This window comes from Dermochelys coriacea, chromosome 5, assembly GCF_009764565.3.
Source record: "Dermochelys coriacea isolate rDerCor1 chromosome 5, rDerCor1.pri.v4, whole genome shotgun sequence".
In the NCBI taxonomy this organism is placed as follows: Eukaryota; Metazoa; Chordata; order Testudines; family Dermochelyidae; genus Dermochelys; species Dermochelys coriacea.
The window spans coordinates 112120459-112144604 of record NC_050072.1 but is presented as its reverse complement, the minus strand read 5'-3'; the positions used below and the strand labels follow the sequence as shown (position 1 = coordinate 112144604).

At 38.1% G+C, this 24146-nt stretch overlaps 1 protein-coding gene across 5 annotated transcripts in view; it reads right to left on the bottom strand.

Annotated features, from left to right (window-relative positions):
• Positions 1-24146, bottom strand: part of CNTLN (centlein) — a 283198-nt gene that overhangs the window by 45053 nt on the left and 213999 nt on the right. The window lies entirely within an intron of this gene.

The window sequence follows — 24146 nt, the reverse complement described above, 5'->3', positions numbered from 1 at the left end:
TTAGTTCAAATAAATAGCAAGCAAACTATCAGGGTCTTATAGCGCTTGATTGACAACTGACAAGGCCCATTTAATCACTGAAGTATATCACAGTACTAATTAAATATGTAATTTTAGAAATAAAAAATATTTCTTTAATTCTCCTATACTAAAGAATACAGAATAAATATTACGCTGTGAAAAGGGCACCAGGAATAATCTTTATGCCAGTGATTATCTTTCACCAGTAAGTAGTCAGCAGAAAGCCACCAACCTTTAATGGCATAACAACTCTCTGCTCCTTAAGAGGATAACTACAATACCATTTTATTATTTCAAGGAAGCTTATAATAGGGTAGTTTAACATAAGGAACAATAAGACAAAATGATATTGAAATCTCTCAGAGGGGGGAAAAATCTTCTGTGTGAAGAATCCCAACTAGAAATTGGAAAAGATATTACAGCTTTTAAATGGCAAATGTATAGTTGATTGCATGTTGATATGTAAAATAATTGGTAAACACAGGTACAAAATATTGTTCATATTTCAAAGGATGCTAATATTGACATTAAAAGCAGAATTCTACGTTGTTCAAAGTTATGCGCAAAATAAACACTCCTTAAAATATAAACACTATACATACATACACATATTTAAATCACCTGAAAATCTGTGATGAAAAATATATCCAGGAAAAAAAGGAACAAACACACTTTCATGAACATATTTATGTTCATTACAGACAGCATGGGGAAGTTTGCACATTTTCAATGAGATTAAAAAATATTTATAGATACAACAGAATACAGTCTAATTTTTGAACCCAAATACTGATACCATTTCTACACTCACATACACTTATGAAAGCCAGTGGGAATTGTGCATATATATCTGAGATCAGTTGGTAAAAGGCTTAATCTTTCCATTTCTTTCTAAGTTTGCTGTTATTTCATTACTTTAATAACAGACCAACAGTTCTAAGATAACTTTTGATTGGAACTCTTTAATCTGTTATGTTATTCCCACCTCTAAAAACCCACAAGACTTAAAATGAGAATGTCATGTGGGTAGAGGATTCAAAGTGAAGGATACTTAAAAAAAAAAACTCCAACAACAAAAAAACCCAACCTAACAAAAAAAACAGCAGCACTTCAGAAAGCTGCAGATGTTAATTTATCCAGCATATGCAATGCTTCTATACCCTGATTTTCATGATTTGATGTTTCTGTTGTAAATTATTCATAAAGACAAAAGTGGGAAATGACTAAGTTTGTGAAGAACAGATAGATCTATGTTTGTGCTATCTTACATCATGGGGTTTTAGCTTGGTACTCAATGAGATTCTGCCCTCTTCCCCCACCAGGACTGATAGCGTAGGCAAAACCATCAGAACCAGAGAGTCATGGTCACAGTAACGAATGTGGAATCAAATAGATTAATAGAGCAATAGGGAGATGGATTTTCCCAAAACTGGCTGCAAAGCAACAACTGTGGAATTCCTGAGCCCTAGTGTTTGGGATTTACTTAAACTAGGAAATAGATACTTTTCCATCTTTAAAATACATACACGTACAAACATTAAATGTAAGAGAGAAACCAGGTATGTGTGGAGGGGAAGAGGAGGAGGGGAGTGTCCAGGGAGCAGACAAGCAGAAAACCTACATTTCCTATTGTGGACAGATATGGATGTCCCTTGCAATCAGCGACTGCTGAGAGGTAGTCTGCACTACATCCTGGATCGACATACAGGCAAATGTAGTGCAGTTGTAGCCATGTTGGTTCCAGGAAATGAGAGAGACATGGTGGGTGAGGTAATATCTTTCATTGGACCAACTTCTGTTGTGAGAGAGACATGCTTCCGGGCCACACAGACCTGAAGAAGAGCTCTTTTGTTAGTTACCTTAAGTTCATCACTGATTTTTTTCCCCCTCCAACAGTAAGTTTCAGGTTGTTGAGGTTTTTTTTTTTTAAACACTACCTTTTTGGCCCTCCTACCATGCAGCCAAATCCTGAGTGACAGACTCTAAGGAGATTTGCTCCATGGGAAGAGATCATGGGGCTTAGCAGTGAAATTTTCAATCCCAACTAGACAAAGTGTGATATGGCCATGAAAAAAAGCTAATGTGGTCTTGGGATGCATCAGGAAAGGTATTTCCAGTAGGGATAAGGAGGTTTTAGTACTGTTATACAAGGCACTGGTGAGACCTCACCTGGAATACTGTGTGCAGTTCTGGTCTCCCGTGTTTAAGAAGGATGAATTCTAACTGGAACAGGTACAGAGAAGGGCTACTAGGATGATCTGAGGAATGGAAAACCTGTCTTATGAAAGGAGACTCAAGGAGCTTGGCTTGTTTAGCCTAACCAAAAGCAGGCTGAGGGGAGATATGATTGCTCTCTATGAATATATCAGAAGGATAAATGCCGGAGAGGGAGAGGAATTATTTAAGCTCAGTACCAATGTGGACACAAGGACGAATGGATATAAACTGGTCATCGGGAAGTTTAGACTTGAAATTAGACAAAGGTTTCTAACCATCAGAGGAGTGAAGTTTTGGAATAGCCTTCCAAGGGAAGCAGTGGGGGCAAAAGACCTATCTGGCTTTAAGATTAAACTCGATAAGTTTATGGAGGAGATGGTATGATGGGATAACATGATTTTGGTAATTAATTGATCTTTAAATATTCATGGTAAATAGGCCCAATGGCCTGTGATGGGATGGGATCTGAGTTACTACAGAGAATTCTTTCCTGAGTATCTGGCTGGTGAATCTTGCTCATATGCTCAGGGTTCAGCTGATCGCCCATATTTGGGATCGGGAAGGAATTTTCCTCCAGGGCAGATTGGAGAGGCCCTGGAGGTTTTTCACCTTCCTCTGTAGCATGGGGAATGGGTCACTTGCTAGAGGATTCTCTGCTCCTTGGAGTCTTTAAACCATGATTTGATGACTTCAATAGCTCAGATATAGGTGAGAGGTTTATTGCAGGAGTGGGTGGGTGAGATTCTGTGGCCTGCATTGTGCAGGATTCAGACTAGATGATCATAATGGTCCTTTCTGACCTTAATATCTATGAATCTATAAGTGTTTTTAAATTCAGGCTGCAGCTGCTAAGCCTGGTTGCAGTGACCAGTCTGCTGTAGCCCCTAAAAGATGTTTACAGATTCACTGTGCACACACTTATCCTAACCCCCCTGCTCCTGGTATATCCACAGAGCTCTGTTCCATGGTGCACAGAAGAGTAAGTGATGAAATCCTGGCTCTATTGAAGTAAATGGCAAAATTCCCATTTGATTTCAATGGGGCCAGGATTTCACCTAAGATGTCCCTCTGTGCACGCTCTCTACTACTTGGCCCCCTGCTTGGTAATTCTGCTATGTTTGGCCACTGTTTGTCTATACAGAGAACTGTACGATTGCACCATCATTACACTGCATATGGCAGATTGTAAGTTCTTTAGGACAAGGAACTTCTATGACTGTACAGCACCCTGTAGAACAGAGCCTAACTGAGCTGCTTTAATATCAATATGAAACTGTAACAATAGGCCTCTGTTGTAGGTAACTATTTAATGTTTGTTGTTGTACTCTTAATGATGTACATGACCTCTTAATTTTATATTTACAATATATACTGTGTAGAATTTATATCTGCAGTATCAAATTATTTTACAAGTGTTTTCACCCTATGTTATTACCTGTTTTGTTAGGATGATTCAACTGTAAATAAATCTGTAGAAATAACAGTGCTTAGACATTTTATAAAGAGCAAATGGTGTTAGACTTAAGTAGCATTTCTTGCTATTAGAAAACCCTGTAATTTTGGCAGCCAAAAAAAAAAAAAAAAAAATCAGTGAGTGCAGAGGGATGACTTTTTCAGAGACTAGGAGCAAACTGACTTCTGGTTTTCTGAGAAATCTTATAGTGACGGTGAGAGGAGAGGGGGATTGATTTGTAGATTTATATTGCAGTATATTTTTTAATACTGCATAGCTCCCACATCCAGTTATCTTTTAAAATACAACATTGCTTTGTCTTTCCTGTATTTTTTAAAGCATGCTGTTATTCTCCTGCAATTTTAACTCTATTGTAGAGGAAACTTGCAAGAACAACAGTACATTGGTCACATATAGTTCTTGTGAATGTACAGTTTCAAATAATAACTGCATATAAAGAACTGAAAAATGTCTATGACTTTATATACGGTAGTGAGTATTATTATAGTACTTTATAGTACTTCAGTGATGTTCCCATTTACAAAAATCTAATAGTTTCTATTTAACTTTTCAGGCAAGGTTTTTAGAGTAAGTCTCTCTAATTGTAAACCTATTTTTCTTCTCATGAATAGAATCAATATTTTTTTTATTGATGGGAAATAAAAAATAAAGGTAAAATGAAGACAGATGATGTGCAGACATCTATAAATATGAACACAATATATACAAATATCCAACTGGAAAAGTAATCATGTTCCGTTCATGGCATCTGATCACATATAATTTTTTAGAAACAAGAAAAGTACAATCGCTTAAACTTTTAAGCCCCAGAGGAAGTTTTCCTTGTAGAACTATGTTTGTCCTCAACAAACTGGTATTTTCACTCCATGAACACAGACAGGAAATTAGAAATAAAGTCTTTGATAACTTGATGTCCAATCTCTTAGCTGGACCAAAAACTGCAAAAAGTTAAAAAGTTCTCAAATGTAGATGTTATTAGTCCTTTATTTAATATAGACTTTTTTGAATTTTTAGTAAGAACTACTAGATCACTCATTTATAAACTTCTTTCAGGCAAATGCAGTTATCAGCAGCCTACACTATGTTTCACAAAATGTCAAGTAAATGAAGGTAATCTAGAGAACTTTATACCAGTGCTTTAGCGAGTTGTTAGACTTCAGTAGCCTTTAGAGACCATTAAGTACTCTTTGGCTAATTGGCCAATGGTAGATTAATCCTCTTTTTATTCTAGCAGCACTATTTTAACACCCCTTGCACTCTGTCAGTGTAGTATCTGAATGACAAAATAATATTGTGCATGAATAATAAGCAGAAAAGTTAAATTAACATTTCATGTTTCATATGCCATACCTACGTGTCAGAAAAAAACCTCTTTTTAAGCCACTGACATTCAACTTTTTTAAACAATCTGATGTTGACATCTTATTGAGGTGAATCTTCCTAATTACTGCTAATTGTCTATCAAGAAAAAAATCTTTCCTTGAAGTGCAGTTGTCTGATATAGATGAACACAGCTCCAATGTGCATAGTAAAGACAGGCATGACACTTGAGGTGTGCTACATTATTATGAGGTCATACTAAATATGGTCTGCAATTAACAAAGCAGCTTTTAAGGATGGTGGAGACACTGAAAATGCCAATCTTTCATGAAGAGCTTAAATTAGATCCCAGTAGAGAAATATAGATATCAGCTTATGGATAACAGATATGGCTCTTTCCCAGTGTATTTTATTAATGAAAAAAATATTTGTCCTATTGATAGTTGGGTGGTAGTATAATTTCTTTTCAATATCTTATAAATGCAGTTTACATATAGGTGATTATAGATCTTCTTTTATCTATATAAAATACAACTTCAATGAGAGTTGGCAAAATAATGCTGCAATGATGATGAATCAACATTGTTTTCGAAAACTTTGCATCCTTGATAATGCCTTTAAATAATGAACTGAATACAAACAGATTTTTGTTCTGCCTACTTTGAAAATGAATGAGTTTTACCTCAATTTTGTTATATGGATTTGTTATTGCATCAAAATATTTCAATAGAAAGGCAAACACTTAGAACAATACACAATTTTAAAACCTCCGATATTTGACTTTTTTGGAGCTTCTCCCATATGAATAGTTCTTTATGGAATTGGAAAGGGCTGTAGAATTTTTGAATTTTAAAATTCACTTCATTTACTCTTTGTGAAGGGCTATGTCAACACACAGACCAAGACTAAAACAAAACTTCAAAGAATACATGTACAGCAAGTATATAAAGTGATAAGAACTTTACATATATTGGCCCCACTCCCCCAAACCTTATTCAGAAAAATCACCTATTGGAATAAATGGGAGGTTAGCTTGAGTAAGGATTGTATTGTCAAACACTAACTGACCATCACTGTTTTATAAACTATGGGAAATATGAGAGAAGTGAACATGGAAATAATTCAAGTAGCAGACACTATTTTCAAAAGTTATGAAAATATAATTGGAAACATACAATTAGTTTTATAATAGTAATAATAATCTACAGACCACAACTGTACCAGATTGGTGGTTTTAGCTTGCAGAGATTCACAGAAACCTTTTCTTATTATTCATCTTGTGTCCACAACCCACTAAACTTTCATTCTGCATTATGACCATAAGAAAATACTGTATATTAGGTTTCAGTCCTATCCTAAACACTTAAAGCCACCATCTTGTATTGGGATTCATGCAGGTGCAGCAGTCCATCCATGTGGATTTCAATGCAGGATCAGGGCATTAGCCATGTGTATAACTTTAGTTACATAAGGAATACTATTGAGATCAACAGGACTACTGCATGAATAAAGTTTTATATATATACAGGCAAACACTGATGTATAGTTTGCCTAGAACCATTAAACTTCTTCAGGTGGAGGTTACATGACCAGTAAAAACTGTTAAAATGTTAAAAAGAAATAAAAAAACATTTCTGAATTAAAATTAAATTTTACAGTCTGTCTTTTATATACTCAAGATTTTAAGTAATTTGAATTACACAGACACAATATAATTCAAAGCAACAATGCATCAATAAATGCTTAATGATTCTAAAAGCCACATTTTCAAACATTAGATGCATGCTATTGCAGTTTACATTTGAGAACATCAACTGAACTCAAATCAGGTGTTTGTACATGACCAGTTACATGCTTAAGTGCAGACATGCATGCAAATGCCTGATATTTACGTGCACGTTGGGTATTTGTGCACAGAAGCTATATTTCACACTTAACATTGAAAATTTTGCCTTAAACATCCACATCAATGTATAGTGTATGCAAGGTACTAAATGCAGGTGCTTCCTCGTAAATTGGAAGCAGAGTTTAAGTATATGATGTTTGCTAGATGGAAAACAGTGGAATTAGGCATTATTTCTCTTATTTACACCAAATGCTGGAGAGAAGGGCAAGCTCCCAAAGTTGGAAATTAGATTTCTTCAGCTTGGGTCAGTGATAATGTTTGCTATCTCCTCCTGCTTAATCTTGCCACATCTAAGCACTGCAAATGAACTACTTGCACGAGAGCCAGTCGGGGAATTTCTCAATCCCTACAACTCATTACAAATTTAACAGCAGCAATACTAAGTATTCATATGTTTCAGATAACACAAACAAATTTGCTGCACTAAAACTCATAGGGGGGCAAAGATTAATAATGCTTCCATCTGTTTCCAGTATAGCTCACATAAAATACATAGAAAGTAAAATGAACAGATTATTTTAAAAAAGGGTTTTTTTAATTTTCTTTGATTTCACTAAAATAATCTCATGTATTTTTATTTCCAAAGCATATAGCGTTGCATCTTTCTGAATGGAAGTTAAAGTGTGTATATTTTTAAAGGATATACCAGCAAGGAGGAACCAAAGTAGATGGATATACTAAAAATTCAGGTTTCAGAGTAGCAGATGTGTTAGTCTGTATTCGCAAAAAGAAAAGGAGTACTTGTGGCACCTTAGAGACTAACAATGCAAATGCATCCGATGAAGTGAGCTGTAGCTCACAAAAGCTTATGCTCTAATAAATTTGTTAGTCTCTAAGGTGCCACAAGTCCTCCTTTTCTTTTTACTAAAAATTCAGTTTTACAAGTAACTTGTACTCTATCTAGTTCAAGGAGAGTGAACCATTTTTGCTAGAATGTCCTCCAGACTCAATCTGAGTGGGTACTCCTTTGATTGCCAGTCTTGAATGCTGTCATATCATCTTCACATTAACCACATCCTTGCTTTCTTTTCTGTTCACCTTGACTTGTCCCCTTCTCCCCCTGCCTTGCAATGTCTCTACATTAATGCCGCAATCCCTTCTGGGTTCACATCCCACATGTCCCCTCTTCTCATATACCAACTAAGTACTATAACTCTTTGCTCCTCATCTGCAAACAAACAAACATTCACTAGGTTCACGAATGGTACATGTTGTATCATGTACTCGGTCATGCTGGCCCTTGATTTTGTTGGCCCCAGATCCAAGAGCAAAGATTTAATTAAGGATGTGCAAATTAAGGCAGTGTATCCCAATAGTGGCCTCTCATATCTCTTTGCTTTCCATAATACACATTGTCCTATGACGCCAGTTCAGCTGGCTCCATCACTCCCTCTCTATGAAAGTCAACTCAGGGGAGGAGGGATATACTACACCAGCAGATGTTATTTTGAGCATATAAATATACAGGCAGACATAAATGGTCTAGCAATAGTAGAGCAGTGTAGGTAGAACACTTTGAAAATGTATCGGACACCTGCTACCTACAGAAAGAAACCTAACGGCCAGCGGTAGATTCAAAAGAAAAGGATGGGAGTAGGGGCTCTTCCAGTGAGTCCAGTGTAATGCCCAGTCCCTTGAGCCATGTACCTGTTGGGAAAGAGGACAGTTCAGAGTACTGTTCCTGAGCCCTGTTTTGGGCTCCCTCTTAAATGTAAATCTCTTGTTTGTAGATATCTGAAACTGAAGTATCAAAAAGAAAAGGAGTACTTGTGGCACCTTAGAGACTATGAAGTGAGCTGTAGCTCACGAAAGCTTATGCTCAAATAAATTTGTTAGTCTCTAAGGTGCCACAAGTACTCCTTTTCTTTTTGCGAATAGACTAACACGGCTGCTACTCTGAAACCTGAAGTACCAAAGCGGTGCAGGTGCTCTCAAGTGCTCTCTACCTTGAGGCTGATGAAAAATGATGATTCAGGGAGTCCCACTGAATAGAATTGAGAAACTTGTTTAAAATTCGTAGGGACCAATTCTCCATTGCCTCTTTTTTGGACCTTCTCCCATATGAATAGCTTTAGCGCAAACCACTGCTAGTACTAAGAGCTTTTCCAAGCAGCAGCAACAAGAAATTAAAAAAAAATTTGAATACACTTTTAATATACTTGGGCTTGGGGTTTTCTGAGCAGCAGCAGTGTATATGACTGTCTTATTAATTTCATGCCAATTGGAAAAGATATGAGCAGCAGCACAGGCACTAGAGCTATCTGTAGACTCAGGGAGGAGCATATTTGACATTTTGATTCACATTCCATAGTCATCTTTTGCAATCTTCATGGCTTGAAACATTTTTTAAATGAAAATGTAAATTATGAAAAAAGTTGATGTTTCAGGTGACAGAATTGCAGAATCTTCAATTTTTCTCACTTGGCTGGTTGCAAGAGGTGGCAGTCTGCCCTCACCCCTGTAGTGGCAGTACTTTTCTGTACCACCTCCCCACTTACTCCCCTGCACTGGAGCACATGTGCTACATCCTCCTCTCCTGAATATATAACAATTTAACCAATCTCCTCTTCTTCCTCAAATAGTTATAATATTCATCAACTTTCTATATATATAGAAAAGCAACACAGATGTTAATAGTACAATTTAATATTTAAGTGCAAGTTTTCTCTGCATATAAAAATTCAGCAAATATTTCTAAAACTAAATATTTATATTCAAAAACAGATAGTTTGACCAACAGAAATGGTTTTACTGTGTTTTATTATTTTCAAACAAACTCCCTACTCTGGGTGTGTGTATTCAGACAGGAACCGTACCTTCTACAGTTGGCAAGCCGCACACACCACTTATTTGATCATCTTATTGCACCCTTTACACACATGTGCACACACACCATTTGAACATATTATGTCTACTTTAAGATGAGGTATAATGTGAAGCAGTCAAGTGGTGTTGTTACCACAGAAACAGGTATAAACAGTGATACCATCAACATGTTAAAATGACTGCTTTGAAATTTTTGCATTTGTTTCTGTTAATTTAATGACTGTATTATTTCAAGACATTAAATTGGATTTCTTTGTGACCTAAAAGCATCATAGCAACAATCTAAAGTGTAAAAAAAAATCTAATAAATGTATATAGGTATCACTGAAATGTAATAATGCTGCTGACATTTCTAGTCAACATCATCACCTTATTCATCAATATGATCTCTGTCAAGAGTGTGTGTGTTACAACACTCTTCATTGCCTTGGCATGTACACAGTTCTGTGCTGAGAAGATTGTTCTGACACAGTTGATTGCGCAGCAACCCCTGCTGGTAAGAAGAATATAGGAAGAAGAATACAGGATGTAATTCATGATGCACTTTTTTCCATCCATGTTGCAATGGTGATCCAACATCTGCTTTACCAATGTGTGAAGATAACCTAATCTTTGTTTGTCAAGATGCTCTTTTGACATGCTCTTCAAAACTATTGTCACATGGTGGGATCTTGGCCAGTTTCTTGTCCTTTCTGATTGCTAGATTGAGGCACACACACTGTGTGGGTCTCCTTTTCTTTCTCACTATGGTCATACAGCACTGCTTCCAACTTCTTGCTGCAGAAATTGCAGCTTGTCTGTCACTCTCCCCCAATTGGGCAAGATCTGGGAAGCAGTAGGTTTCCTTCGTTTTGATAACCTTCAACACAGATTTTTTCTGAATACTAGGGATGTCACAGTGCACTGAGCATGCTTCAGCACCTCATAGCTCCTATGTGTCACCAAATTGCACCATCCCACAGAGCAACTCAGCATGCTGCAGCTCAGAGCTGAAGGGTCAGAGCATGACTCTCCTTGTAACTGCTGCTGTGGCACTGCGCACCAGAAGAGAGTACAGAAAATATCTCTTCTGGAAGGGAGGCAGACAGGAGGGAATTTGGGGCAGACACAGACTTTTGGGGGGTGGGCAGAAAGGTCTGTAACCACTAGAACACTATACCCTCCAGAAGATGGAACTGAATCCAGGAATTCTGAGTCTCTACTTTTCATGGCTGTCAGCAAATAGCTATGAAACTCACTGCGAAAGTGTGTTTCATCCTCTTCCAGTGCCTGATCCTCATAGAGGAGAACAGCCTACTACTGTCACCAGTTACTCCATTAGCTCAAGTAGTACACATCTGTGTTAGGTATCTAAAAATTCAGACCCTACTGGTGACTCAAGCTGAGGACCAATATAGTTTCATGTGATGGAATTTCTGTTTTCTCCCCACCCCCTCAAAAAGAAAAAAAATACATCCAAAAAGTGTTAAAAGAATATTAAATTTTCAAAGTCAAGGGCTCAAAAGTTACGAAATGCCAGACTTATGGTTGCCCATGCAACCTTAATGTGGCTTCCTTGTACATATATGTTATGATACAGTCTTTAACTACACAATCACATACTCTCTTCCCGTACAAGAGCCCTGTCTCATACAGTGCACACGATGCTCTGGGAGTGAATTTGCATTGTGTAGTTAATGAGGCTATTGTATATAGGACCCCTGCCTCATTGTGGTAGAAGTTGGAAGGTGTGTAGTGAATGAGGTAGCGGGCTGCATGAAAAGAAATGATAGTCTCATGGTTAAGGAAGCTGAAAACCACCTTGGAGAATTGGATTCTTTCTCGGACTCTGCTACAGAGTTACTTTGTGATGCTAAGCAAAATACTTACATTAAAATGTTCATAGCTGGCCACTACATTGTGCCTGTCTCATTTTCACGGTGCCCACTGTGAGACACCTAGGACAGATTTGCAGAAGTGCTGAATGATCACAACTGCAACAGAAATCAATTGGAGCTGCGATTTGAACATAGAATGCATTATAAAAATGCTACGTATTCTAGAAAATCAAGACAGAAGTATCTGAAAATTGACCACCAATTAGTAGATTCATTTGACAATTTTGGTCTTAATTTCTCAATGTCTCAGTTCCTCCTCTGTAAAAAGCAAATATCATCACCTATTCTCACAGATGTTATGAAGATAATTTCATTAATATTTATGAAGATACCTAGGTGAGCGAGTGCACCCTAGAAATGCCCATGTGGAAATTAATAATTTTGTATTCAGTTTAGAGTTTGGGTGGTGTGCAGTAAGATATGTCACAAGGCTCCACATTGAGTGATGAGTATAAAAAGAAATATTGAATAGCTACCCATTCAGTAAGCATCCCACATCCTGTGCTTTGGATAAACAAGGGTCCTGAGGAAGAAATAGTATGTGATTATGTAATTACAGATTGCATCATAATGCATATGCACAAGGGGGCTGAATTAAGGTTGTACAGGCTCAAAGCAGGACCAATCCCCAAGTAAATCGTCCCAGCCAGGGCTTTGTCAAGCCTGACCTTAAAAACTTCTAAGGAAGGAGATTCTACCACCTCCCTAGGTAACACATTCCAGTGTTTCACCACACTCCTAGTGAAAATTTTTTTCCTAAAATCCAACCTAAATCTCCCCCACTGCAACTTGAGACAATTACTCCTTGTTCTGTTATCCGCTACCACTGAGAACAGTCTAGATCCATCCTCTTTGGAACCCCCTTTCAGGTAGCTGAAAGCAGCTATCAAATCCCCCCTCATTCTTCTCTTCCGCAGACTAAACAATCCCAGTTCCCTCAGCCTCTCCTCATAAGTCATGTGTTCCAGTCCCCTAATCATTTGTGTTGTCCTCCGCTGGACTCTTTCCAATTTTTCCACATCCTTCTTGTAGTGTGGGGCCCAAAACTGGACACAGTACTCCAGATGAGGCCTCACCAATGTTGAATAGAGAGGAACGATCACGTCCATCGATCTGCTGGCAATGCCCCTACTTATACATCCCAAAATGCCATTGGCCTTCTTGGCAACAACGGCACACTGTTGACTCATATCCAGCTTCTCGTCCACTGTAACCCCTAGGTCCTTTTCTGCAGAACTGCTGCCGAGCCATTCGGTCCCTAGTCTGTAGCGGTGCATGGGATTCTTCCATCCTAAGTGCAGGACTCCGCACTTGTCCTTGTTGAACCTCATCAGATTTCTTTTGGCCCAATTCTCTAATTTGTCTAGGGCCCTCTGTATCCTATCCCTACCCTCAAGCGTATCTACCTTTCCTCCCAGTTTAGTGTCATCTGCAAACTTGCTGAGGGTGCAATCCACACCATGCTCCAGGTCATTTATGAAGATACTGAACAAAACCGGCCCGAGGACCGACCCTTGGAGCACTTCACTTGATACCGGTTGCCAACTAGACATGGAGCCATTGATCACTACCCGTTGAGCCTGACAATCTAGCCAACTTTCTATCCACCTTATCGTCCATTCATCCAGCTCATACTGCTTTAACTTGCTGGCAAGAATGCTGTGGGAGACCGTGTCAAAAGCTTTGCTAAAGTCAAGGAACAACACGTCCACTGCTTTCTCCTCATCCACAGAGCCAGTTATCTCGTCATAGAAGGCAATTAGACTAGTCAGGCATGACTTGCCCTTGGTGAATCCATGCTGACTGTTCCTGATCATTTTCCTCTCCTCTAAGTGCTTAAGATTTGATTCCTTGAGGACCTGCTCCATGATTTTTCCAGGGATTGAAGTGAGGCTGACTGGCCTGTAGTTCCCAGGATATGGATATGCAGAACGAACTATCAGTATCCTTTTTAAAAAAGCCCTAACCATATTTGAAGACTTATCAGGTCCCCCTCACTCTCCAAAACTAAAGATGTACCATTTCTTTCGTAGGTCAGGTTTTCTAAACCTTTTATCACTTTTGCTTCTCTCCTCTGGACTCTCTCCAATTTGTCCACATTTTGTGACACCCAGAACTGGACCCTGTACTCCTGCCAAGACCTCATCAGTGCTAAGTAAAGCAGGACAATTTCTTCTCATAAGACATTCCTGATAAGACTTCCCAGAATGGTATTAGCCTTTTTTGCAACTGCATCACATTATTGGCTCATATTCAGTTTGTGAACCCTTATACCCCCCAGATCCTTTTCTGTAGTTCATATTGTGGATTTCAGATCAATCTTCCAATTTGTCAAGATCATTTTGAATTCTAATACGATCTTCCAACCCCATCCAGTTTGGCATCATCTGCAAATTTTATAAGCACACTCTTGACTCCATCATCTGAGTCGTTAATGAAAATGTTGACTAGTGCTAGACCCAGGACAGACCCAGTAGATACTTGCTCCCATTTTGATAGCAAACTATTGATAACTACTTTTTGAATACAGACATTCAACCAGTGATGCACCCACTTTAAAGTAATTTAATCTAGTTTCCCTAGTATATATATCTGTTTGTTTCTGTTTTGCACCATCTTTTTAAGTAACATTAAAGCGAAATTTTTAAAAAATGACAGACAGGGAAATGAATACACTGCAAAATCAGCATGCAAATTTTCAGGTGTATCTCAGAAATACTATTTAATGTAAGTATCTTTTTAAAATTTGTAAATGTGGAACTGAAAGTCTAATGATATAATCTTAGTGAACTAAAATATGACTTATCAATATACCTGAAAAATACATTTGATAATTCTATTAGGGAATTTTGTATCTATTTTTCTTTGTATTATTGCTTACAAAAAATTTAGAAATAAGCTCTATAAATCTAAACTTTTAAAAGGAAAGTACAGGAAAACATAGCAAAGGCAGATTTTTCTTGAAGACCAAACTTGTTGAAACACTAAAACAATACAGCTACAAAGTGAAAACGATTTGTCTGCTCCTGTTTATTGTGCCTTTGTTAACAATTTCACTAGTTTAGTAACTATGCTTCTCACATAACAGCACTAGTTATTTTTCAGGATAATTCTATCTTAACATTTTTTGGAATAGATTTACTTTGGAAAGCTTTACAGATCAATAAATCCCATATTACATAAACCCGCTCATGGTTTTTTTCAAAAAATTCAGAGTACATCCAACAAGTTATACTGAGAAAATTGTTTACCTTAAATTTGATTTACCATTTCTGTTAGAAAAATGTCGGCATAGGTAAAAAATACTAAATAATTAAGTTTAAATTGAAACAGAGGCAATAAATATTTTAAACATGTACAGTATTGGCATTTTTGGGCAGTACTATTAGGAGATCAAAGTCACAAGGTTTTGTGACCACTGTGAATGCAGAGATTTTAAAACACACACATCCCTTGGTGGGTGAACTGAGATAAGGAAGAAAAGTCCTATCAGGAATATAAGAAGATTCTTTTAGTTTGTGATATATGAAAACCATCAATTTGTTATAAATAAAACAGAAATTATTGAATTATATTGTTCAGATCACATTTACTGACTTAAACTATTCTGACTCTGAAAACAGAGAATAAAGAGTATGACTTTATTGTACAGGGTGTACTAAGTGATAATCATACTTTCCTGCAATGTCTAATATAAAACACAGACATTGTGTTAACAAATATCACTTGCTGAGCTAGAAGATAGGACATAGGAATAAGACAGTCACGTCCAATTCCACATGGATTATCAGTTCAGATCCTGGTTTTTACACAGTTTACCTTACGAACATGATCCGAGTGACATTTCACAAATTCCTGGATAAATGTTGCTACACTCTGCCAGCAGAGAGACAGGCTGTGTCATGCACAGATCAATAATAGCACTGTGTTTCATCAGCCTCAAAAATCAAAAGTGCTTCATCTGGCAAAAGCCATGGCCCTTGAGGATCTGACATATATAAACTGAATACCCTACAAGGGATGTCTACTACACAAGCTGCCAGGGTAAAGTAAAGACAACTCTGGAGATACACAATGAAGAATAATAAATAGAGGAGTTTTTAACTCTGTTAGTACTAGAGACATGAAGAGAGATCACAAAAACTAGCTGCTGAATAATGGAAATGAGGCTATTTAAAATTCTACAGCTCTTGACAGAAAAAATGGAATCAGGACAATTCAACACGTACAACCTTTTGAAGAATTTACTATAAAATGCAAATACATTTAAATTGTATACAATGTGTATACATATTACAATACTCCAATAATGAGAATAAACTATATTTAATACTGTTTGCAAAATCACCTTCATATTTTAAAAATTCAGCAGAACAGTTTTCTCTTCTTCGGAGAAACTCCTCAAAGAAAGGGGTGTTGGGACCCAATCGCATCAAATATTTCCTGCAGGCTCAGGCCTTCACTCAGAATGTGATTTTAAGAATAGTGAGCTGAGCTATATTTCTTTCTTAATGCAGGTAGAATGTTTCTAGTTTTCCTCCGTTTTCTGAATTTTATTTCTCAGCCACAGATTTTGTAAAATTTAGTGTCACTGAACCCTTGAACTCAGTGAAGCTACTTTGGATTTACACTGGCACAACTGAAATCATCATTTGTCTCACTGTCTCTGTCATAAGAAAAGGAGTACTTGTGGCACCATAGAGACTAACAAATTTGTTAGTCTCTAAGGTGCCACAAGTACTCCTTTTCTTTTTGCGAATACAGACTAACACGGCTGCTACTCTGAAACCTGTCTCTGTCATAACACCTTTCCCCTCATTTGTTTTTTGTGCCACACCAAAAGTTTCATGTATTTTTTTCACCTTTGGCAAGGAATGCTTTTTAAAATAATTGCAGGAAGCCAAACTATTTAAAATAAAGGATTCAAGATGGGACCATTGTCAAGCTGTCAGCCTAACAAGGTCGAGTCTCTCTCTATGCCTGTATTTCAACTGAAACAGTTTTCTCTTCAGAATAAATATTTCACTGTTATCCCATTGATGAAGAAAGCTTCAAGTCCTATTTAGCCTGGAAGTCTCTCTCACAAATTAATTTGGGCAACAAGAAAAATTGTGAAAGACCAAAAATAGCTATGAAAAATTTGTTACAGATTAATTGTAATGAAAAGTTGAACAATATCAACATCAATAGCCAAGACTAAATTCAAAGTCGTGTTCACCTCGCCTGTGAATATCAACCTCCTCCCGATCACAAATGCTCTGTGATTGATTACTCCACATTTCTCTCCCAGCTCTGACTTCCTCTCCCTGACTGATTTTGCCTTCTCTGACTTAAACTTCTTTGGTAACTTCAATGTAAATATTGATTCGCTTGACTCTCTGTCCTAACTTATCATCCTTGATTCCTCCATCATCTCTCCCAACCATACCTATATTTATTTCCTCAATCTAATCAGCAGTAATATCCCTTTCCCCTTTTCTATTCCTCTTATAACCTCACCAATACTGACCAGTTCCTGCTTACATTTTAGCAATCTATCCACCAACTCACAAACAAAACATTTTTTTTGATCTCTCCATCATTTTTCTGCTGGGCTCCCACCCCTGTCCCCTCAACACTTTGTAACGCTTATTCTCCTTTAACTAAATTTGCCCCATACTATTTCCTGCATCTCAAGTATACAGCAGAGCTAAAGACTCTCAATTGCACCACTCAGCACATCGAAAAACTAACAGAGTGTATCTCACCTCTCCGCTACTATCCAGAAATCTCAACAGTTGTGCTAATGCCTTCTGGGTTACAAAATCTAATCTCTACTCCTCATTTCCAAAGGTCCTGTTAAACCTTGTTACTTCTTCCAGACCCTTAATTATTTTTATCATCCAGCTCCCCCTCTGCCTTTAATAGGTCACATGCATCACATTCCTTTTCCTATTTTTATTTAAAATATGCTATTTCATCACAATCTCTCCTCTGCTTTGAACTCCTCACTCCTGTTTTCTTCTTCCTCTTTTTTTACGCTTTCCCTGGACCTTCCTCGAATAACCAAGTCCTTATGAAAAGGAATTCCTTTACATCCTTTCCATTTCCTGCTGTGTGGTCCTATCGTCTCATTCCCAACACTATTACTATCATTAACTACTAATTTGCCTTTTGTATCTTCTACAGCTTTCTAAAATCGCTATTGATTTTTTTTAAACTTTCCCTTAACCCTGATTACCATCCTTTCTCTTATCATACTTTACTTTACTAGAGGAGCTATAGAAAGTAGTCTTTTGCACCTTTCCAATCAACAATCACACAACAGTATCCCAGAACAATTGAAATCTAGGCTTTGTTTTTTCCCCCATGAGATAGAACCTGATTTTCTCCTACCTTTCTACTACTATTCCCTCCTCCAGCACAACTTTTTGACATTTTGGGATGCACTATTCTCCTGCACTACTTCCTGAGCTTCAATATTCAATTGTTGTTTTACTTCTATCATGATTCTGCCTTCACCCATCTGTCTCTGGTAATGGCTTTTCCCGTACTCCAATACCCCTCTTTAGTGTAGCCTGATTCTTGAATAGCTTCCTATCACCCCCTCTACAATTCCTGTATAGCCATCACCAATTGATTCTAATTTTTGTTGAAATTGTCATCTATATTTTCACTTCCTCTCAATAGGACTATTAAAATTTCCCCTTTTATAGCTTCAAGTCTCAACTCTCCAGGCTTCAGCAATGTACTGACTGCTGGTGCCCAACCTCTCTGTATAAAGAAGTGCAACTATTTCTCCCACACACTCTTTAGACAATTCCACCAACATTCTACATTTAAGGATCCAGTCCTTAAACTTCAGAATGATCTGCAAAAGATTACAAACCTGTTTGAGTCCTTGTGAAACTAGAAAACTAGACTTTTATATTACTTTTAAATATACCGTATGATCTCCACACAGCAGCCAGTTTTTAACTACACATTAGTGTTCTAGCATTTTATACCTAACCTAGTCCAATATAATCCAATACTCATATAGTTCTAGCTCTTGCCAACTGTTCTCTTTAATTCATGAGTAAGATGCCTTTCCAACATGCAATGTACTTCAACTACTTGTTCATCAATCATTCAAGATGTATCACTGTAATTTTTCTTTAGTGTTCAATAGAAATGTAGAAGGTATTTTGTTTAATTTTATTTTTGTAATGAAAACACGGTTTCATGATTTTACAATATATTTCTATTATAAAAGCTGACATTTAAAAGTGCTGTATATTTCAAAAGCTGCAAACTAAGGAAATGGCTTACAAAGATTTTGGCAGTACCTAGTCATTTTATAAGAAAATAAACAGAAAACATGAAAATGACTGTCAATTTTTCATTTTATTTTCAAAATCAATTCCTCTGACAGTATTTTAAGGCAGATCAGAAGCAATGCCTGCTTTAGTAGCTCACAGAAGGAAAAATTACATTAGAGATTTCCTCCTTAAACATTACAGAGAGGCTAGAACAAAATAATTAAGCGATTTACCTAGAAGGAAATACGGGGAGGCAACATGATCTGGTGATTAGAGCTTTGAACTGAGAATTGGGAGACTGGGATTCTTGTCTCACAACATCACATGGCTTCCCTGTCTCTGTTCTCATCTTTATAAAATGGAGGTAGCGTGCCTGATCTTTAACTAAATTTTCCATCAAAGCCAGTGGAGCGATGGCAATTTACACTGGCTGAGGATCTGTCCCACGCAGTACTGACAACCTCACACATTCAAAAATCACAGTCAGGCCCCCAAACCCCAATGAGATTGGCTTAAAAATAATACATTTGGGGTTCTTTTCTATTTGCCTCTGGGTTTTGAGCCTTTAGGATGTACTCAGGTCACATTTTCAAGCTTTTCTCTGCAAGGAACTTTTTATTTTTTAATTAAAACTGAAATGCTCACATATTCATATAACTCTACAAGCTGGGGCTTTAAGAAAACACCAAATGTCACAAGAGTTGTGATATAACAGAGAAAGTTTGCAAGATGGTACAATTCACATCCTTATCCCCACAGGGCTGTGGAGGGTATTAATATGTTGATTTTGTAAAATGCTAAATAAGGGCTAAGTATTATTACTGATATTCTGGAGAATAACTTGTCTACAATTCAGTTTAAATTATTTAAAATATACTACAGACAATTTTGTTGTTGTTGTTGCAAATAATGCAGTCACGGTCTGTATATATATATAGTAGAATAGTCCAGAAAGGATGCATATCTCTCTAGAATATGGAAGTTGGGGGTGTATTTTTTGTGCTCTTTGAGTTTACCTAAGGACACCTCCATGTCTAGGAAATAGTCACTAGAGACAATAAACAATATGATGAAAGCAGTTTGCTCTGAGTAGAAGAATATGGCATTTAGACCTTGCTTTTGTGAAGACTCTGGTCTCACACCTGCACATACTTTAGTTTAATTATTAGTCAGATCCTTCCTGTCACAGGCTATTCTTGCAGTCTCTGGAAAGGTCAGACAATATATCCTCCTTTATCAATTTTTTATCCCTCCTGGTTTACTTTTGCAATAGGGCAGAATTTGTAGTATAGGTAAAAAAGAAAATTCATTATTTAGATTAGAAAATCATTTTTCAAAAATCTCTTTAATTTCTTCTTCATTAATATTGTTGTGACAAAGCAAATTATAATTCCCCCCAAATTATCAAACAATAACACTTCTCATAGAAATTCAATACTGGCCATCCATCTACTTATAAAAGATGTAAAATAGTCATTTCTGCCTTTCCCTTCCCAAATTATTTTTTCTTAGCACTGTTTGACAAACTTCTTTGATTGGCTGAGAGCTTGATTGTGACAAACGTGGATGTGGCTGTTTAATAATTAATATCGGCTCTGGATCTGTCACTAGCATGATGTTTCTGTGTCAAAAATTGATATTACTCCCTGAGGGTAGAACAGGGTAGCTGAGCTTGCCCACCTATGGAATGAGGTCCTTTCTAACCACCTACTCTTTAGGGTCATTAAGGGACAATGCCAGAACAAATTGCTTATGGCTCTAGCCCACTCTCCTGTGGAGCATCCAAACTGGAGGTCAGTTTGAACAGGGTGTGTCAAGGAAAACACGCCAGAGTCCCACAAACACACAGGAGCATCTGGCCTAACCAGGAGAAAGTAAGTAAGTTACCTTAGAGTGAAGCATAACATTAGATGAGACTAAATATGCAAATAGGCTGTCTGTGGTGTAATAATCCTTTTCCTCTAATGTTTTGTTCTAGATACTAAATAAACTTGGTTTTAAGAAAGCTGTTGGCCAATATCATAGGTCTCTGGTCCCCAAAGGGAAGAAATGCAATGCCTGGACCCCAATTGGACGTGCAGCGTGATAAGTGGTTGGTACATACAGAAACTAGGACCTAGGTACAGTATTAAGAGTGGAACAATCATGAGATTCCTCTGAGACACGAAAGGGTAAGAGGCCCCAGGCCAAAGGTGGATGAATGCGGACAGATGAGAAATGGGATAGAGGGGTAGCTAGCTCCACAATTGTGACAATGGTCTTTGGTAGTCTCTCTTCTCATCCATCAGGATACACTTCATTACAGCAGCACCGTTCTTGCCACTACAGTTACAGGTCTGTGATTGTTACTACTCCTGTATGAACCATGGCTATTAGGGGCGTTTCTCATCTGCAGAATTCGCTTTTTGTGGGCTAATTGTTTTTAAAGAAAATTGCTGTTTTAAAATGCAAATTGTTTTATTGCATTTTTATAATTCAGATACATGTTTTTTTAAAATGTAATTTTATTACTGATTGTTCCATTATGTGAACATCTTTTGTTATTCTGGGGTGTCATAAATATAAAGGGAAGCGTAAACATCTTTAAAATCCCTCCTGGCCAGAAGAAAACCCCTTTCACCTGTAAAGGGTTAAGAAGAGGATAACCTCGCTGGCACCTGACCAAAATGACCAATGAGGAGACAAGATACTTTCAAAGCTGGGGGGGGGGGGAAAGGGTCTGGGGCTGTCTGTGTGATGCTTTTGCCGGAGACAGAACAGGAATGGAGTCTTAGAATTTAGTAAGTAATCTAGCAAGATATGTGTTAGATTATGATTTCTTTAAATGACTGAGAAAATAAGTTGTGCTGAATGGAATGGATATTCCTGTCTTTGTGTCTTTTTGTAATTTAAGGTTTTGCCTAGAAGGATTCTCTATGTTTTGAATCTTAATTACCTTGTAAGGTATTTACCATCCTGATTTTACAGAGGTGATTCTTTTTACTTTTTCTTCTATTAAAATTCTTCTTGTAAGAAACTGAATGCTTTTTTCATTGTTCTTAAGATCCAAGGGTTTGGGTCTGTAGTCACCTATGCAAATTGGTGAGGATTTTTATCAAACCTTCCCCAGGAATGGGGGGTGCAAGGTTTTGGTGAGGATTTTGGGGGGAAAGACGTTTCCAAATGACTTTCCCAATAATAAACCCGGTTAGACATTTGGTGGTGGCAGCAAAAGTCCAAGGGCAAAAGGTAAAATAGTTTGTATCTTGGGGAAGTTTTAACCTAAGCTGGTAAAAGTAAACTTAGGAGGTTTTCATGCAGGTCCCCATATCTGTACCCTAGAGTTCAGAGTGGGGAAGGAACCTTGACATGGTGGCAAAGCAGTGGGATTAACTTGAAATCATTTTGAGATGAATTTGAGGTTTTTTTGAACCATAAACACAGATTTTAAAAGGGATTTTTTTTTCCTTTGGGCTGCTGGAAAGCAGGTTTCCAACTGGAAGCAGTTGGAGTTTTTTTCTCTGCTTTGGGGCCAGAGCAGAGACAAAAGGGAATTGTCTTTTGTGAGCTGGAGTTTTCTCTACCTAAAGGCAGGGTAGTTAAACCCCTGCAGGGAAATTCACAAGTCTTCACAGTCCTGAAGTTTTTTGCTTTTTGTTTTTTTTTCTTCTCCTAAGAGCAACTACAGGGGTTTTCTGCCTATTTGCCTGGAGACAAAGGTGTTAAGTTTTTTTTTATTATTATTTTTCTGTCGGCTGACAATCACTATCAGAGAACATAGGTATCTGGACAGCACAGCAAAATTTTACAAGCCAAGTTTTTTGTTTGTTTATTTTGGTTTGGTTTTCTTTCTAACTCTCGGGTGTAAAGTTAGTTAAAAACAGAGAGGTTAGGATGACAGACTCCAGGGTTCAACAAAAGTTGGAATTAGCCAGATTTGACGCTGAGGAAAAACAAAAGGAATATGAAAGATGGCTAGAACTCATGCGGATGGAGATGGATGCACATACGGCCAGGGAAAAAGAAATGGAGGCTGCCACAGGAGGGAAATGGAGGCAAGGGACAAAGAAATGGAGGCAAAGGACAAAGAAATGGAGGCTGCGCACAGGAGGGAAATGGAGGCAAGGGACAAAGAACTAGAGGAAAAGGAAAAAGAAAGGAAGCATGCACTGGAGATGGAGAAGGCAAAGGCTCAGCAGAATATACCAACAAACCCTAGCAATCCTTCTCCAGGTACCACTTCCCATCCCAGAAAGTTCCCCCCTACGAGGCAGGCAATGATACTGAGGCCTCCTTAGAAAACTTCGAAAGGGCCTGCCTTGGGTACAGCATCTCTACAGACCAATACATGGTAGAGCTGAGGCCGCAGTTCAGTGGACCCTTAGCTGAGGTGGCGGCTGAAATGCCTAAGGAACAAATGAACCAGTATGAACTGTTTAAAACCAAGGTGAGAGTCAGAATGGGGCTAACCCCCAAGCGTTCCCGTCGGCGGTTCAGAGCCCTAAGGTGGAAACCAGACGTGTCATTTACCCGACATGCCTACCACATTGTGAAACATTGGGATGCCTGGATATCAGGAGCAAGTGTTAAATCTCCAGCAGATTTGCCCTTCCTAATGCAAATGGAACAGTTCTTAGAGGGTGTTCCTGAGGAAATAGAAAGATACATCCTAGATGGGAAGCCCAAAACTGTAATTGAGGTGGGGGAGATTGGAGTCAAATGGGCGGAGGTGGCAGAAAAGAAAAAAACTGGTCGCAGCTGGAGTGGATACCAGAAAGGACAACCTCAGACCACACCCTACTACTGGGGGCAGCCCAAGGCTCCACCTATCCCCCAAAGAACCCTCCAGACACCTATCATCCTGCCACACCGTTCTCCAGCAACCCATCTCACCTCAGTGACCTGTCAGCTGGACGATGTTTTAAATGTAGTGAGCCGGGGCATGAAAAGGCCAACTGCCCCAAGAACCCCAATAGATTACAGTTCATTGCACCAGAATCACACCAGAGGTCCTCAGGCCCAGATACCTCCCAGATACCCTCAGAGCGGAGGGAAACGGTGAGTGTGGGCGGGAAGAAGGTCACCGCGTGGAGGGACACCGGAGCACAAGTGTTGACTATCCTTGCTTCCTTAGTGGACCTCAATTTAATCAACCCAGAAATCCAAGTGATGATTCAACCCTTCAAGTCAAACTCTTTCAATTTGCCTACAGCCAAGTTGCCTGTCCAGTACAAGGGCCGGTCAGG